We start from the raw sequence: 18,674 nt of genomic DNA on the forward strand, positions 1-18,674 counted from the left end.
CCTCAGTTCTATTGAAAAACAAATGAATTATAAAGAGAAGAGTTATGTTTCTGAAAAACCTTTCGTTGCACTTAACTACTGTGAATTTGTTAGACAAGTTGGTTTATAATTAATTCGAAGACTCCAAATAGCAATAGTAATTCATTAACATAGAAATCTACTTACTGCTTAAATCATGCATACAGTTTACATTTGTCATTCAATATCATCTTTTTATAATTACATGGCTCATTTTAACTGATTTACAATCCTAGAAGGAAGATACCGTGTGACTTGGAAAATTTACGGGTCTATGTATGAATTCACAGCCTTATGTGTACATGTATAATAAAAGATATGTGACGAACTTTTTTATCAGCTTGATATACCTGCATTCCAGAGTTGATGTCCACTCCAGGACTCAATTCAAACGTCATCGCGTTATTCACCCATCACCTGACTTCAGATAGCCATTAACTTGTGCAATAGAGGGAATTTCTAATTCATTTTTGTATTGGTTATCAGTATGGGGTTTTGGAGACTGTTGAGTTTTTGATTGAGATCATGAATCGATCATTGTTAGACCACCATTGAAAACGTGAATGCACTGGACAGCCGTTTCGTCCCATTGTGGAACTCTTCAGCAGTTCGCACCCACAATCTAGACCTTTGGGCCGGCATATAACGGTGTTAATATCTATCTCAACCAATCCATGAAATTACACGACCATCTTCGATTGTCTGAGGTAAAAACCTGTCTCTACCTGACACGAACTGAACCCCACTGGTCACGGCTTCTCACGAGAACTTTGGGAATTACCTCTGGAAGCTAGTCACTAGTGGGCACTTGGTGATTATCAGTATGGAGTTCTAGAGATTGTCGAATTTTTGATTGAGATCATGGATGATGGCTAGCATTGAAAGTGAGGTCGCCCGTTTTGTTCGTCTCTGCTTATAATGCTTGTGACTAGAGACAATATCGAGGCAATCCACATAGGATGCACGTAAGCCAATAAGTGACTGATCAATTGCAGTCCTAAACATCAGCGGAAAGATTCAAACAACCAATACAAAAATGAATAAGTGTGCATAAATAATTAAGTCGGATAGTTCAAAGGAAAAACGAACTTATCTTAAAAAGAATGACCACAAAATATCGACGTACCAATTTTGCCTACTAAATATATTAAATGCCGATATATATATAATATTTATATACTAATTTGATAACTCAGTTGTAATTTACTCACAAGGTAACTTTACGAACGCCCTTATTGGTGATCTCAGTTTTATTAGCTGGAGTGAAATCCAAAGTGAGTTTGCAGTCTTGAATTTGAATTTTCAGGTGATTTTTTGAATCTAAACTATACTTTTCGCGGCCAACTTTGATTTTTCGATTCCCTAAAATTATTTTTTTTAAAATGACAATATTAATAACCGGCATTGCGTTAAATATATATCGGTAGTTGGGAAACGTTTTTACTAAGGTCACATAAACACAGATTTTATGTAAGGCAGATAGTTTATACAAAATATTTTCATAGTTGAATTCATGAGTCGATTGAAGTTAAATCACCATGGAAAACCTGGAAGCACTGGACGACCGTTTCGTCCTATCGTGGGACTCCTCAGCAGCGCACATCCACGACCCCGCCTAGTGAGATTCCAATCCAGGACCTATCGGCCTCGTGAGCCTGAACGCTGAACCTCTAGACCTTTGATCCGGCATCCAATGGTGTTAATGTCTAACTTCAACTAATCCACAATATCGCGTCACCGTCCACCATTGTGTTCAATCAATGAACTGGAATACAATATTTCAGAATGAAATTAACATTTGTCAATTTAGTAGAAATGAGCATGATTTTTCGCTAATACATTCTAACCATGAACCATTTTACTTATCTTAAAAGAAGCAATATTGACTTGAAATTCTCTTTTGTGTTAGTTGAAGTTTGAATTTAAGTTAACCAGAAGTTCATACATGAGTACGGTTGTTCACGGATGTGAGCTGACTCAAAAAATGAACATTTTACTTGTGAAACTGTTTAGACTGGGGAATTTATTTATTGCTGAAGTTTGACATATATATATATATATATATATATATATATATATATATATATACATATATATATATATATATATATATATATATATACCAGAATTGTTTATGTGTTTAATGTAGAGAAATGAGTATAGTCAAGTTTCTCAGGTTGTCCTGGCAGCAAATTTAGTTTTATTTGAAATAGCCCGCCTTCTGAATATTGTTTATGTGCGAAAAATCATTTTATATTATGTTTTAATGAAATATCTCTAATACTTTATATCAAAACACTGTTTTCCTTTAAAATAATTTCATATTACCTCACGTTGACTATATTGTACACGTAAACACTAGACGATGCCTTTATTTCATGTTTTCATAATGTTTTCGGTACTTAAGTGATCAGTAATGTCTCAATACAACCTCATTGTCAATACTCTTGTGTGAAGTTGAAGAAAATACGACTGTTTGAAGCAGCATTATAAATAATATATTACTTATAATAAGTTTTCTTTTCAGTAGTCTAAATAATGAATAACTTTTTATGTGAATCATAGATAAAATACCGACATTCTGTTTACTCATTGGCAAAATTGATTGTGCTAGCTTAAAAGTTGAGACAAAATTCTTTGAACTGTTTTATAATGTTGATCAACGGAAGGAAAGCACCTATGAGAACAGTTGATTTAAAGCGTAATTTTCAAGCCTCCTAATAAATCGATATGTATAAGAAAGACTTCACTATCAATTATCCTAACAATTCCAAATTCTCGCTACATCTCTAACCAACCCATACATTTATTCAGTGATATTGATAATTTTTCTATGGACTGATAAGTTGGGCATACACTGTAGGCTAGAAAACCCCGATAGTTGTTTCTACATATGACAGGTTTCTCTTGAAATAAAGTCCCAGTCAGAAATTGGGACTTCTAAAGTTAAACAAATCAGAAATGGAATAGTTACTCACCGATGACAGTGAAAGAGGATAGCGCTATGCCACGAATTCAAGTGGTGTTAGGATAATATGAGCAAGTAGATCTTAATTTATTACCTGAAAGACACATTGGACATATACTGGCGAATGAAATGATAATCAAGTGTCCTTAGTTTTCAACAATTCTGCAGATGAGTAACAATTTATCAGATTGGCTAAAACAAACTTTCTACATTCCCATCGAAACAATTTTCTCATTAAATGTTAAGATTTTCTGTTTTTCCTAGTGGCGTACACGTAAAATCACATATTTATACCTCAATTAATCACAAAAACAAGTGGTAATCAACCTCAGATAAACTATCAACAACTCACCATGATCATCGAACTGCAATGGAGCTTGGAGTACAAAACAACTGTCTAGTTCCATATATGATAGTATTAAACCAATTAATAAATAATACGCAGTCGATAGATTAACCATTCTTTGTTCTAAAATAATAATCAAAGAAACTATCCGTCGTATGAAAGGTACACATGTTTAAAGTTGTTTCGAATGCATAAATGGAATATTATTGCTTGATTAGCAACCAACTTTGACTAAAATCCTGGAACTGCCAATTAAAAAATATATGGTTTTTGGAGTTGATGGTGAGATAGCCATCACCAACGGTGAGGGATGATGTTTGAGTATGCTTAATGTGTATTGTCTAAAGTTAAAATCGTAAAACCTTATCATCCAGATTAGTAGTCTAATTGTATCAAGTTCATTATGAGATCGGATCTTATGTTTGATTGTCAGTGTTTACTGTTAAACATTCCTAACCTTGAATGAAACATTAATTCAAACAGTTTTCTTTAGTTGATATCAATCTCCAATATAAAATTATCTTCAACTTATCATGAGAAAATAGAATTATTAATATTAGCAGCTGATAATGACTTACTTCAATAATAATAATTAATAAACCATTAAGTTGTAAAGCAATTTATATAATCCCATTTATACTATCTATAATTATCTATCCATACTTTAATGATCAATAGAATACAAAGATTGAATATAATGTCATTGTCATTAATCTTCTCCATTGTTAAAACAGAGTATAGTTTAATGAATATAATGACATTTGAATAGTTCATTATTGACATGAATATTTAAGAAAAGTAAAATATAATTTTAATTAATTAACTCATTTACTACATTCATTTTGTGTTAAATGTTATATCCCGTGGAGAATTATGAATGGTAACTTTTGAGGACTATTTATGGACCAATACTATGTGTATATTTTTATTGTATAATTGTTATGTAACCTAACTATTCATATTCATGTTCCTTTTATTATGAGCTTCATTTTGACCCATAGAATATTACTGTACGATTTACCATTCCTGAGTTATCCCCAATCTGTTAATTACTGCTCCCCCCGTTCATAGCCACATTTAGCTGAATCTTGTACAAATGTTATTTTCTATTTTATGGTACGATGTCGTCTCTTTGATTGGTATATAAACTCAGTATATTTGAAATACAATGATTCATATTACAGAGGCTGTTATTGGTGTTCTGGACTTAACTGGCTGGGCTAGGCAGATAGCAGGACCGACATGTGCTGTAAACTGCTCGTACAGGTTTCGTGTGTCACTGGTCCGATCAATAAACCGCTGCTCTACAATTGGCGGTAATCATCACAACATATATTAACAGGGCACTCGGCCGCACGATGTAACAATTGGCGACGGGGATGGGATGGTATTTATATATATTTATATTCATCTGCTAATGTTTACGAACAGTTCTACTCCCATGACATCTCTTTTTATATTTGATGCATAAATTCTATAGTAATCGATTCTCGTTTCTCAATAAGAGAAAAAATATATACATGCACCACGGTGTTGAAACTTCTTGAGGCTCTCAATAATTAGATTCTTAATAGGTCGTAAGCACTATAGAAAAGTGTGTAGGGAGACGTAAATAACAAAAAGAGTTACCTAAATAAAACAAATCTAAAGCAAGAATGTTTATGACAATAAATGCATGTTTTCGAGAATAAGTGGTCCAGAAGTTTGTACAGGCCTCTGGTATTCAGATCAGGCGAAAAATATGAACCTTGGTTTCATGCCAGTCTGTACTCATCAACAAAGAGTATCTGTAATCGATCACCTTACAGTTGGTCTCTGATATCTGATTAATACTAAGGCGTAGATAACACCACAGTTGTTATTAATCAGTGATCAATCAATGTGAGCAATAACAATCCAATTGAATATTTCGGGACTCATTAAGTCTTGCGGGCTGCCCGACATTTACGCTCATATTTATGAATTGCATGATTCTTAGCTTGTGTAGTGGTGTATCTAGGTATATGCAAAGAGTACGCACCGGGCTCGCCAAAAGAAAGTAAGCTTAAATACCTGCCTTATATATAATAAAATCAGCGGCCTAAACCATCAGGTGAAAACATAATAAGAAGATATGGTAGCAAACACTAAGGGACGATAATCATCAGTTCTCCCTGTGAGTCCTTATGCTTATGTGTATGTCGTGAAGTGCATGGACGAAAGTCTTCATACCAGTTGTATGAGTGTAATGAGTAAGAGATAGTCAGTTGTAGCAAATATGTTAGAAAGAAGCTCTGACCATCAACGCTGTATGTATGCTAAGGAATGCATAAGTGGAAACATGTGTGTTACCGGTGTGTATGTAACATATATTCGCTCCCAGGGTGAGTATACCTCTATATCCTAAAGGATGCATATGTGAAAACTTATGTGTTATCAGTAGGAATTTTGTACCACATACTTGCCCACGCGCTATGACCAGGAGGTACCGATCTCCCCACAATATCACATCTATGCTGGCAGTTGGTGGGCCTTGAAACACAGAAAACAGATCTAGAAAAGCCACTCAGGCTTCACCGAATAAGGCGCAAGAAATCTTAAATGGCTGGAACACCACCACTGATTGGATACACTAGTGGCAGTCGGCACAATTATGATGTTCTAATTTAAGCTGGTGATTAGTGGTGATCATCAGAAGGTCCTTAACCTGTGCTAGTCGATACATTATGGTAAGGACATTTGCATTCTTGTATTACTTTATGCTCTCAGTGACATTCAAATTCATACTATCTATTATCTGTCAGAGACATTATCACTGAGATATTCTAGCCACAACTTCTTGTGGCCTAATTGAAATATCTCATTCATTTTCCTACATCCGCCCTGTAAATAACATACAGTGAAGTAGTTGGTAACTGTTAAAGTGTGTAATACTTCGGACAAAACATTCATAAATGACATTACATCAAGTTTACCATTTTAGTAAAACCCATTATAATACAATGAAATATTTCGATAGTGTAATAAGAAGACGAAGATCATCGGAACTATGTGATGATATATTAGCGCAATACATTTGGAACAATCTGATCACACATATGCTTGTTAAGAACATTTATATATAAAATAAAAGGTCAACTAAACTCCAAATGGGGAATAAAAGTAGACAAGCATAATAATGATAATAATATAAATAATGTGAAAACAATTTGCAACCTGATCACTCTGGATAATAAGCTAATATTACCAGGGTAGGTTTAAGGTGAGAACAAACTGTTTTCAAATACATAAAGGGGGTTGAACTTTCGCATGGTTAAAGCTTCAATTAACCTTAGTATAAAAGCTTATTTCCGGACTAGTGATACCGTAAGGTAAGCTTTATTTAAATTTGAGGATATTTCACTAAGGGAACAACAACAGGACATTGTCTAAGAATCTAAATGTCATAAATCCAGTGCACTTTATATGTGTGACGCATCCATACATCTGAATATGGGGTTGAAAGAACAACAACAATATTCGAAGCATACTCCCAAACCCTTGATTGATCTTGAGAATTTCGGGAGTAGACTGACCGTAGAATTACATTCGCTAGAAGCAGGACAAATGATCAACTTTGAAAGGGCTTGGTGGGCATGACGACTGACGCCTGAAGCTCAGCACATATATTCTTAGCAGAACAAGTATATAACCTCTTAGATTCTGACATTGATCTTAAACAACATTGTCCTCTAGTTACCTCGGATATTATTAAAGCGTTAGATCTATGTTTACATTCAACTGTATTCAGTTTTTGAGGGGATTTATACAGACAAACAGAAGGTGTAGCTATGGGATCACCGGTTTCTCCAATTGTTGCTAACCTTTTCATGCATTCATTGGAAACTAGTGCCATCTTAATGTGTTCTCATGCACCAGAAGTATGGTTAAGATATGTTGATGACACTTTTGTCATTATAAAATGAGATCATTTGGACGAACTTTTTAAACGTGTCAACAACTTTGATGGAAAAATCAAGTTCACCAAGGAGTTGGAATCTCTTGAACACAAATTACCTTTCGTAGACTGTTTAGTTGAAAGGAAAGATTATGATAGTTTAAAAATTAGTATATTCCGAAAGCCGACATATTTAGGGAAATTTTTAGATTTTAAATCGGCTCATCCACACTCGACCAAAGTGACAGTGGCCAAAAATATGATTACAAGAGCTCAAAAACTTGTCACTGAACCAAATGATATGGAAAAGGAAATAAATAAATACTTCTACTCTAATGATGAACAATTACAATTACAATTCGCTCTAATTTAGACGAGAGTTCTTGTATAGAACAATTATTCTCTACTCGTAGATCTATGCTAAATTTGGACATCGCAACTCTGTACTTGACGTTCCTCATTTTACATACACTTCAATGTTTTTAAAAGCTTTTCAATTGTACCACCATTTGCAATAATCATAAGGGTTAATGTATTATAGCAGACAAGGATGATGCTTATTCTTTCTTATTTTGTATACTACTTATTAATTATAAGTAACTTGAGTTATATCCAATCATTTATATGGCTTACCCTTTACGACAGCTTTTGACAACTCACTGCATACCTGGACACATCATCTTTCATCATGGGAAAATACCTAGTCCTTATTTTGTTTTGTATAATATCAATACAATTTACGACAACTAAAGTCTCCCGATGCCTGCCTTTTTACACGAAACCTGACAGCTGAATCCTAATGTTTCATTAAGAAAAATGCATGAATTTAGTTTATCATCAGAAACCAGAACTGAGATACTCTGCATCTGTTCGCTAGTATAAACCGTTAACTCCATACATAATTGAAGATATAACATTTCGATTTTATAACGAAGACAATACACACGATTAAAAAAGAATCTCCAATTCTAATTTTTCTACGATAATTATTATGTAGTTAAGCAAAGCAGTCAGAGATGTGATGTGTTCACTAAGCAACTTTTAATTGAGTCCACTTTTTACATTTTGAACAGGATCTTTTTTTCTCTATTTTTCTGCCTTAGAAATTTATGATACCCTGTTGATAGTTAACATAATCTTTGTTATTACTCAAATTTTGCGTAATTCCACTTAAGTTTTGTAATCATTGTTCACTGTTCATGCCTTAGTGTAGATTACTTTCTAGCTATTTTCATATTACGAAGTATGTGCCATTTAAATTAGCTTCTAATAAATCAATCATGTATGTTAACTTTTCTTAATTTCACGAAATTCTTACAAATTGTAATGATGTTAAATACTGATAAACTTAAGTAGAAACACTGCAGTATTTCGTATCCTTAGAACATAACAAAAGACTTTTATATTAGAACTCATATATCGATAATAGTGTGGCATTTATAAAATAAAACACTTGTACAGATGAGAACTGGCCATATACGCTTATGGTTAAATATAAATAACAGATTATCATTGGTAAAAGACGTTTTATCATATAATTTTTCTGAGTATTCACTAGTTGAAAGGATACTTGTTGCTATATGTTGCATATCCTTTTGCTGAAAATTCTTCACTGCAATCAGATATATGGTACGCAGTAGACGGATTATTATCAATCCCGTTATTATTATTATTATTACTATTATTATTATTATTAGTAGTAGTAGTAGTAGTTATAGTAGTAGCAGTAGTAGTAGTGGTATGATATCCAACATTTGCCTTACTCATGGTAAAAATTTAAAGTTTATCATTCCATTTTTTTAAAAATCAAAATGTTGTATTTTCAGTTAGTCAGTACAATTTTAGTGATAATCAAACAAGAATTGGTAAATCCCTATACTCCTTTTATCTTGGAATACTTCTGGCATCAAATAACATTGTTATTATGACTGGATTTGATCAAATGTATGAGTATGTACTGTTCGATAGAACGTTTGATTATAGGTTTTGCCTAGCAATAAATTAATAGCTCTTGATAAAATTACTCAATTAATTGTCAACTGATATCCACAAATATTTAAATCCCTATTGTCATCCATTTGTAGTCGAGTTGAATGTGAGATAATTGTCTATATGATCTTTGTCTTGAAAACACTACTTAAAAGTGACATCGATGCAATATATACAACCAAGTAATCTGATAAAATATTCTGTTAGTGGAAACGATAAATTGATAATTATCTCTGTCATAAGATACAGGCATCTACTTATCGGACACATTTTAGCCAATTTGTTGCAAAAGCTCACATTCCTTAAGTTATATATAGAGGCTCAAACTGTATACGTAAAGAAGGTGAGATGTCGACTTCATGAGATTGTATCAAGAAAATGTTCATAACGGTTATATCAATGAAATTCTAGGAATTGTGTTTACATTTAGCCATAAAATTCATTGGGGATTGTTTAAAATAATATAAAGAACTAACAATCCCACTTTAATAGCCTATTGTGCTTTTTATCAAAGTAATATACTACTTTTAATCGAATGTAATCTATTCAACTTGTGTTATTTTACTTCGTTCGTGTCACTTAAGAACTTTCTATTTCCATTTTATCTACGATTTTTTCGTTTTATTTTCATAAAAAGTAACATTTCGTTTAATATGGCTTATTCCCTAGTGTTATTTTGTTGCGTTGGTATTTCAGTTTACCTAATTCAGGTTTTAATGACACTAAGGCATATATACACGAATTTCCGTGGATAATATTGTCTTCAGCAAAACTTTCGATATGTTATGTCAATATATAACAACAACTGGCAAGAAACTCAAGTTCGAGGCTTTCTGTCAATTAGTTACAATCATCTGACTTCAAACAAACTTCACTAAGTCTTCAAAGTCATCTAACCTTGAAATTGTGTTGCCTTTTGATTGATATAATTTAAAGAGTAGACGATGTTGCTCTGGTTGATACTGCTATTATAGCTAGTATATAAAACTAAGACAGTTAAATAGATTATTTTACCTTAAAAGCACAGGAATGACTAATGTAACATTCTCCTATGCATATGAATATTTTCCATGTGTTGTCAATTAGTGTTAATTTATCATTACTACCGATATCATGGTTTCTATTCTCATTGTAATTTTGAATAATGATCTATATCTATCATCACATTGAATGCATTCATCTTATATATATAAAAATTGTATTCAAGGTAATCAATTGAACTTTTCCTACTAATAATCAATCACTGATGTTATACAACAGAATGCTTAGGAGTCCCATCCTAAGACGAAACGGCTTCTAGCATTCTCAATGGTGGTCTTACATAGATCGATTCATGATCTCAATTCAATTGAACAATCTTCACAATTCTATAATAATAATTATTAATCAATAATATTTAACAAAAAGATGAAAGGTAAAAATAAAAAATCAATAAAAGTTAAATATGGATAATTAAATAATCAATTTTATTGAAAAAAAAATTTTTTTTAAAAGTAAAATGTTTCACATTTTAATAGACTGTACTATTTTTTCACAGTTGAATTAGATATTTTTGCCTTGTTTTTACTATACCATGATGTACATAATCTAGAAAAATAAAATTTTCATTAAAAAAAAAACAGAAATAAATTTAAACAAACAATTAGGAAAATGAACAAGATGTTTTATCTTTTAGATAAACGATACATTTATTATCGTTGAAAGAAATCAACTGCATTAATGGCATCGATTTTACAATAACAAAGGAGTTAGGAAACAATATTTCTCTCTAGTTGTTCTAATAAACGAAGTAAACAGAGAAACTATCAAAGAACAAATATACAGAACTCCAAGTCACAGATCAGATATTTTATCATGATAAAGAAAACTGTACAGCCGCGCACATCCAGAAGGATCGAAACTTAATCCAGCACCCTGACTACGCTAAAATCAAAGAAAAACATTTTCTGATAGTTTTTCTTAAATGTTATATCGTATGAGTTACCAGTTGTTATATCGATTGGACTCGTAATATATATGAACGTGCAATTAGAGAGGAGTGAATTTATTGATCGGACGCAAATGATACTTGAAATCGTACGAGCAGTGTTGGGTGCTATTCAGTCCTTCCTATCTGCCTAGCCCAGCCAGTTGAGTCCAGAACACAAATAACAGTCTCGGCAATATGAATCATTATTCACAAGCATACTGGATTTATATACTAACCAAGCAGACCAAATTATACCAAAAAATAGAAAAATAACATTTGTACAATAATTGGCCAATGTGGCTGTGGATAGGGGGAAAGTAATCAATAATAATAGTTCAAAGGTCAAAATAAGGGTTATGATGAGAGGAACACGAATACGATTACGTCAGTTATTTAACAACTATACAATAGGAAATAGGCATATTACATTTGTCCATAAATAGACCTCAGATTTACCATTCATAATTCACTAGGAGATATAACATAAAAATGGTTACTTCACGAGCTTCATGAAATTATTACTAATGAGTTGACAGGTCATTGCAAAATCAAGCCCAAAAACCCCGTGTATGGAACGTATCTCAGAAATCCCTAAAGAAGTATTAACGGGATGGAGAATAGTTTTGAAACCTTTCAAAATTAATTTCTGTGATAAAAAAGAGGAAATACTTCATTCCATTTAATCCAATCCTAACGACAAGAGAGAAATTGTCTACAATTCAAAGATATTTCATTAAAACAGCTTGGTTCCTTCCTCTTCACTTAAACATATATGGATGTAAACTAGCAGTGAAATGACATGACGTATCATCATTAATATTAGTGTACGCAGACAACCATGAACACGAATTCATTTCGGATAGTGTCAAATTTCTGCATCGACAAAATTCAAAGAATTTCAGCAAAAATTTAAAAGCAAGACAAGTAGGTCAGTCGCTAATTGATAAACATAATGGTATAGATCCAGACTGGCGACGCTTATGGGGAGTGTCAGTCAGTTAAGTGTTACGAGGTCAACCGAACAAGACAGCAAAAACTAGTTCAAGGGAAGATGGTGATAACAAAATCCAGTTAAATAGTAAAATAGCTTATCTCTGTATGAAATAAGCGCTGATAATGTTGTCCAGCAAGACTGACCTTGTCACTTGCCTATATGTTCGGTTAGCTTTAATTTCTTTGGCATTCGGTGCAGCCAAATCCACTGTTGTTACACAATCACCATCTTTCACCGTCAACTGATCTTCCTTATCCAATACAAACTTGAGTTGTTTCACTTGAAGGTACATTTGATCTGAATTTTTTTTAAATAAATAAACTCAAAGTTAAAATCTTCTTAAAACAGATTATCTGAAATATATCTAACAGTAGATACATGATCTACAGCTTTAGTGTGGACAAGTTATGTATATGGACAAGATATACTATATGTGAAATTTTATTAAAACACTCAATAAAATTATAAGGAGAATATCTGTTGACAAGTTGAAGTGAACTGATGATAGGATTTTTAAGGTGATCAATACCAAAGTGTTCATTTCATTAATTAAATAATTGTTCATTAAAGGACAAACATTCTCTACTTTTGGAATATTGAAGATTTTTAATATTGAAGTACTTATCAATCCAAGTTCAGTTCCAAAATTGTTTAAACAGAAATGAGTACTACTATGATCAGACTTTAAAATAACCCGCTGAACAAATTATTAGAGAGTTTACTTGCGGAACAAGGAGTAATCAACATATCGTATTGGTACAGTTAAACAATATTTGTCATGAACTTTGAATATTATTGACAATTCATTCGACATAATTAGCAATAATTGTGGAATCTCTTTTTTATCCAATAATTTAATAACGATATGGTAGACAAGTCTCCTTAGGGTTTGGTTACAAGTAGAATCAAATAACTCGTGTAAATTTTACATACTGATAGGAAGATAAAGTATAGAAAAAAGGGGCATTTGCATCCCATCAAATCGACTGAGTACTTGATATCTATTCAGTTTGGTAGTTACAGCCATGAACAAATAAAAGAATTCAGAGTATGTATGAAACACATTGCAGATATAACTATCATACGGAAGAATGAAACAAAATCCCATTGCAAAAGTTTGACTTCAATCAAGAACAAAAATACATTGATTATCGAATGTAGGCTTCTTAAATGAACAGATACACGCATATATATCAATGTGAATTGGAATTATTTTTATGCATGAATTCAAAGTTTGAAGTAGTTCATCAAAACTTAACAAGTTACAAACTTCAGTGTACACTGATTGATCTTAGGCCTTACTGTGTCTAATCTAACAACACACACGTTATATCTTCATTTTCATTGTTGGGAATATCTGTAGAATTCCTTAGAAATCAAGTTTTTTAACTATCTCATCGTTTTACATTTCCTTGTTATTACATTGTCCCACTGACAACTCTGGATCGGATTTTGGGTAATCAGATGAAATTACTGATGATATAGTCGATTAAATAGAGATAATCTATAATGATGGCTTCATGACAGGTCATATAATATGAAAATACATATAATATGAAAATAGCTAACTCTTTGATTATCAACTTAATAAAGACTAAGACAGATCGTGAGTTTGAAGGACAGCATATATTTCATTGTAACAATTCTAATATTATCTAATATAATACAGTATCATTAACTTACTATTTTCATTAAATTCAATTGGAATATAAAGATTACTGAATTCAGCAATTACTACTGATATAATTGATAATGATGTAATAGATAAAAATAACAACAGACTAGTGTAGATGAAATTCATTTTCATTTAAAGTTTGATTATGACTATTTATTTAGAAAAGAAAAATAATTTTAAAAAAAAAATTGTGTTATATACAAAATTAAGGGGAAAAAAAAAATACATTAGACCATTTTTATAGATTAATGAATACATCCATAGAAACGAAAGTTATTAAATAGAATTGTGTGATGTTTAAGTGACAATCTAACTGCATTCATGATAGTTGCTGACAATCACTGGTGTAACAATATGATACATTAAGATTACGTATGAACCTTCACCCCTTATATATATAAAAACTTTTTCTTCACTGTGTATCCTCTACTTTTCTCTTATAATATAATAAGCTTAATATATTGACTATATCCAAACGGATAGGTATTAATCAACTCAAATGGGTAATAAAATGTATCAGAAGGGGTTTTTGTGCATATTAAAGTAATTTCAATAGTCGAGATAATGAGTCAACTGAAGCTAGACCACCATAGAAAACCTGGAAGCACTGGACGGTCTTTTCGTCCTATTGCGGGACACCTCAGTAGTGCGCATCCACGATCCCGCTGCGCAAGATTCGAACCGAGGAATTATCAGGCTCGCGCGCGAGCGCTTAACCACTAGAGCATTGAGCCGGCGTCCAACGGTGTTAATGTCTGACTTCAACCGATCCACGAAATTGAGCGACACATCCACCATTGTCTTCTGATATTAAAAATGTATTAGACAAAAGTTAAATTACTGCATAAGTTTAAAATAAAAAACAACGGTTTTATCAGTGAGATGAGAATTCAATTGCATCAACTTGACTTCAGTAAAAACATGAGAATTTATCAGATAGAGATGAAGGAGTGATTTTCAAAATATCTGTGTGAATTTACTTATACTTTCCTATACTGTTGAAGCAATCAGTATCAAGGTTTTCGATAAAATATATTGAAATTAATATAACCGATTACTTAGTTAATAAGTAACTTTAAACAGATTATTTTGACTTGGAGAACGTTTAGTCGTAAATAGATAAGAATTTATACAATTTTGTTAGCTCGAGGTGTGTTGTATGCTACTTATATCAACATAAGTAGAATATACCGGTTGTCGACAATAGAATGTCTGGCAGCAAAAGCTCAAGAAGATCGAGAACGTAAGAATGGGAACAGAGAGAGATTGTTATGGAAAAGAAGGAACTGTGAAGTTTGAGACGATTGATTAACATTTTACAAATAAAGTATTTACTGTATGACTAAGATTTTATAAAGAGATTATGTAATTTTGTGTTCGACTACATTCAATTATCCACAATCGTGTTCTCGTTCACTACAAAAGGAAATTTCTGTGATAAATCATGATTATAATAACTTAAAGACAGTTGAACAGATCAGAATATTGTGTTGTCGTTGACTCATTAATGTTATTTTATAAACTTTTAATCTCATCATCACGCCGAGATAATTGGAGGGGGGAGATATTTGCAAATGCATTCATAAAATTAATTTTGTAAACAATTTTGGAAGGACTTGGTCCGTACTGATAGATATGCTCCCGTGACTAAAATACTATGATCTCAATGACAAAAAAACCATGTATAAACCTTCGCAAACTTCTAAATCATAAAGAAACCTTTAAATACATCTATATTTAATTGTCATTTTAGCGAATGATATTTGTTTAAAACACACTATATACTACTAGCAAAACAGTATTTTAAAGGATTCGAGGCCAGTTTTCATGGTTTTGCTTTATAGTGTAGTTTATTCTGAAAGATTTTAAATATCAATCTTATGTAATTGTTTATTCAATTTGGATAATGTTTTGCTAACCTTGTGTGTGTGTGTGTGTGTCCGTTTAGTAGATATAGATTAGGATCCAACTGTGAGTATTAGTATGAAATTGGAAATATGGATTTATTATCTAAAGTGGTTATCACATTGTTTTTTTGTACTTTATTTTTCTTTCTTACAGCTTATCTTTAAACTGTCTAGTTGATCTTTTATCTTTCATATAAAAATGTTTTAACATGTATAGGTGTGATTAGATTGTTCGAAATGTATTGCACAAATACTATCACATAATTCTGATAACCATTGTCTTCTCATTGAATTATCGAAATTCAAAATTGATTAGATCAAAATGATAGTGAAGTAAGTAAAAATGACTGCAGTATTAATTCATTACGTGTAACTATCGATAAAGAGAATTCCTATTCTTCAAAGTTGGAATCATGAGTCAATTGTAGCTAGACCACCATAGAAAACCTGGAAGCACTGGACGGCCGTTTCGTCCTATTATGGGACTCCTCAGCAGTGCGCATCCACGAACCCACTCTCGCGGGACTCGAACCCAGGACCTACCAGTTTCGGGCCGAAGCCCTTAACCGATGGATGCCCACTGCTGAGGAGTCCCATAATAGGACGAAACAGCCGTCCAGTGCTTCCAGGTTTTCGATGGTTGTCTAGCTTCAATTGACTCATGATTTCAGCTTTGAAAAATACTGAAATCTCCACAAATCTCCTTCTAAATACAATTTCTATTCATTAAATTTTAGACGCATAGCTGTCCATTCAGTTTGGTGAAAATGGTTGAATTTTGCAATAACTATATAATAACTGGGTTACAGTGAACAACCACACAGGGATGTCACAATTGAGTTTTAAAGGGGATATTAATTGTTGTTTTCTATGAATTATTATAAATATTGTTCATAAGACTACTGAGTTTAAATTTTCAACAGTTAAGCTAAGAAAATAGTTTACATTACTAATTAACTTTCATTAAACAATCAATACTAACCAAGGAATACCGGACAGCGATGAGCAGTCTGTATATAAAGATAATTATAAGATATTTCCCTGAACATATCACTACTATAAGAAGAAATAATTCTTTTTACAAATCTCAATTGAACTCACATGATCAAAATAATTTCACAATGTTCAAATTAGAGACTATTTATACTGAATAGATTCAACAATGTTAAGTCGATTATGACAACTGATCCATAAAAAAATTAATAAGAGAAACAAATCATTAATTGACAGGATTTGATACATAATTATGAGGACTTATATAAAGAATATTGAATATTGATAATATGTAACTATTTTCATAGAATAAAATGTAGATATCGGCAGTTTTGTATTATGAATTGATCAAAGATTTCTATAATTACATTGAGTAAATGTATGCAAACTAGTCAAACTTTAAATTAAAGCTTTTTTTGCTCAAACATTCCATACTTATAATCGAAGATTGATAGTGGCTAACAGTAGAATCCAGGACGCGCGTTCTATCCTATTTGGGACTCGTCTCTCAGAGTTGATGTTCACTCTGGAACTCGAACCCAATACCTTTCGCTTCAAACGCTATCGCGTTATTCACTCAGCTACTGAGTCTTAATAGCCACTTGCTTGTGCAATGGGGTGAAGTTTAAATTCACTTGGTATTATTTGTTCTAATCTTCCCACTGATGTTTAGGACTGCAAATGATCAGTCTCATATTGGCATATGTGCATACTGTGCTTATAATGCTTGTGAATTAAGGCTTTATCGACGCAATACGCACAGTATGCACATATGCCAATTAGAAACTGATCAATTGCAGTTCTAAACATCAATGGAAAGATTCAAACAAACAACACCAAGTGAATTTATTCCATACTTAAATTTTTATTTGATTGTATTACAGTAACGAAGTGTAGGTTTTCATCTTTTGCCTTGAGTCACATTTTATGTGTTATAAAGTATTAGTGAAACTACACAGTGAACCAGATCCGAGTAAGTATCATTATGTTTGAGTATATATCCTATCAGCTATGAGTTAGTTATTTTTACTACTTAACAGATTTTAAATATGCTTGGTGTATAACTGACAACGGATTCCATGGCATGGGTTTCCTAAGGTTTGGGACTCTCTAGGTTACTCTCTACTTACAATATTTATATTCCAATCGAGACTCAAACCTAGCACTTCTCACTTCAAACGCATTATGTACTGAATACATGTGACTCGTACATAATGGATGTACTAAAACTATTAACTTAACACTTTATCAAGCTCATCTACTCAGGTTACACATATAGTAACAGAGATTTATCAAATACAGTCTTGAATATTGATAATGGAAAATTTCACATTCTTATGAAGCAAATTTTTACATTTAAAATAATCTGTAGCTATATCATAGAATGTGTATACACACGAAACTGTATAGAAACCGTTGGATGCTTCTAGTATAGTAATGAATAATCATAAATAATTTAGAAGTTCTTTTTTTTCTCAGTTGACAAATTCATTTTCATCTTAGTTGTCTGAAATTTTGAAGTCTACAGTTTGTCTATATTTGATAGATATTTTGATTCTAGATAATTATTTCAGTCCTATGATATAGATAACTCTATGAATTGATTGGAAGCTACTTTTATATAAGTTAAGATTGAGCTAAGTTAAACATGTTCATAACCGTCACTTTTAAGTTACTGAATAAATTTAAGAGTTGGAAATAAGTTTATTATCATTCAACAATTGTAACTGTTGTAATCAAATGTTCTAATTAGATCAGTTTTTCTTTAATTATGATTTAATATGTTTTAAAACATTTACATTCTTAGCATAAGCCCCATTTTCAGTTATATTATTAAAGTCTTCTTGAATTGAGTCAAATGGTCATTCGTTTCAGTATCTAGTTTACTACTATTTGTAA

Source organism: Schistosoma mansoni (assembly GCF_000237925.1).
Source record: "Schistosoma mansoni, WGS project CABG00000000 data, chromosome 7 unplaced supercontig 0100, strain Puerto Rico, whole genome shotgun sequence".
Classification (NCBI taxonomy): Eukaryota; Metazoa; Platyhelminthes; class Trematoda; order Strigeidida; family Schistosomatidae; genus Schistosoma; species Schistosoma mansoni.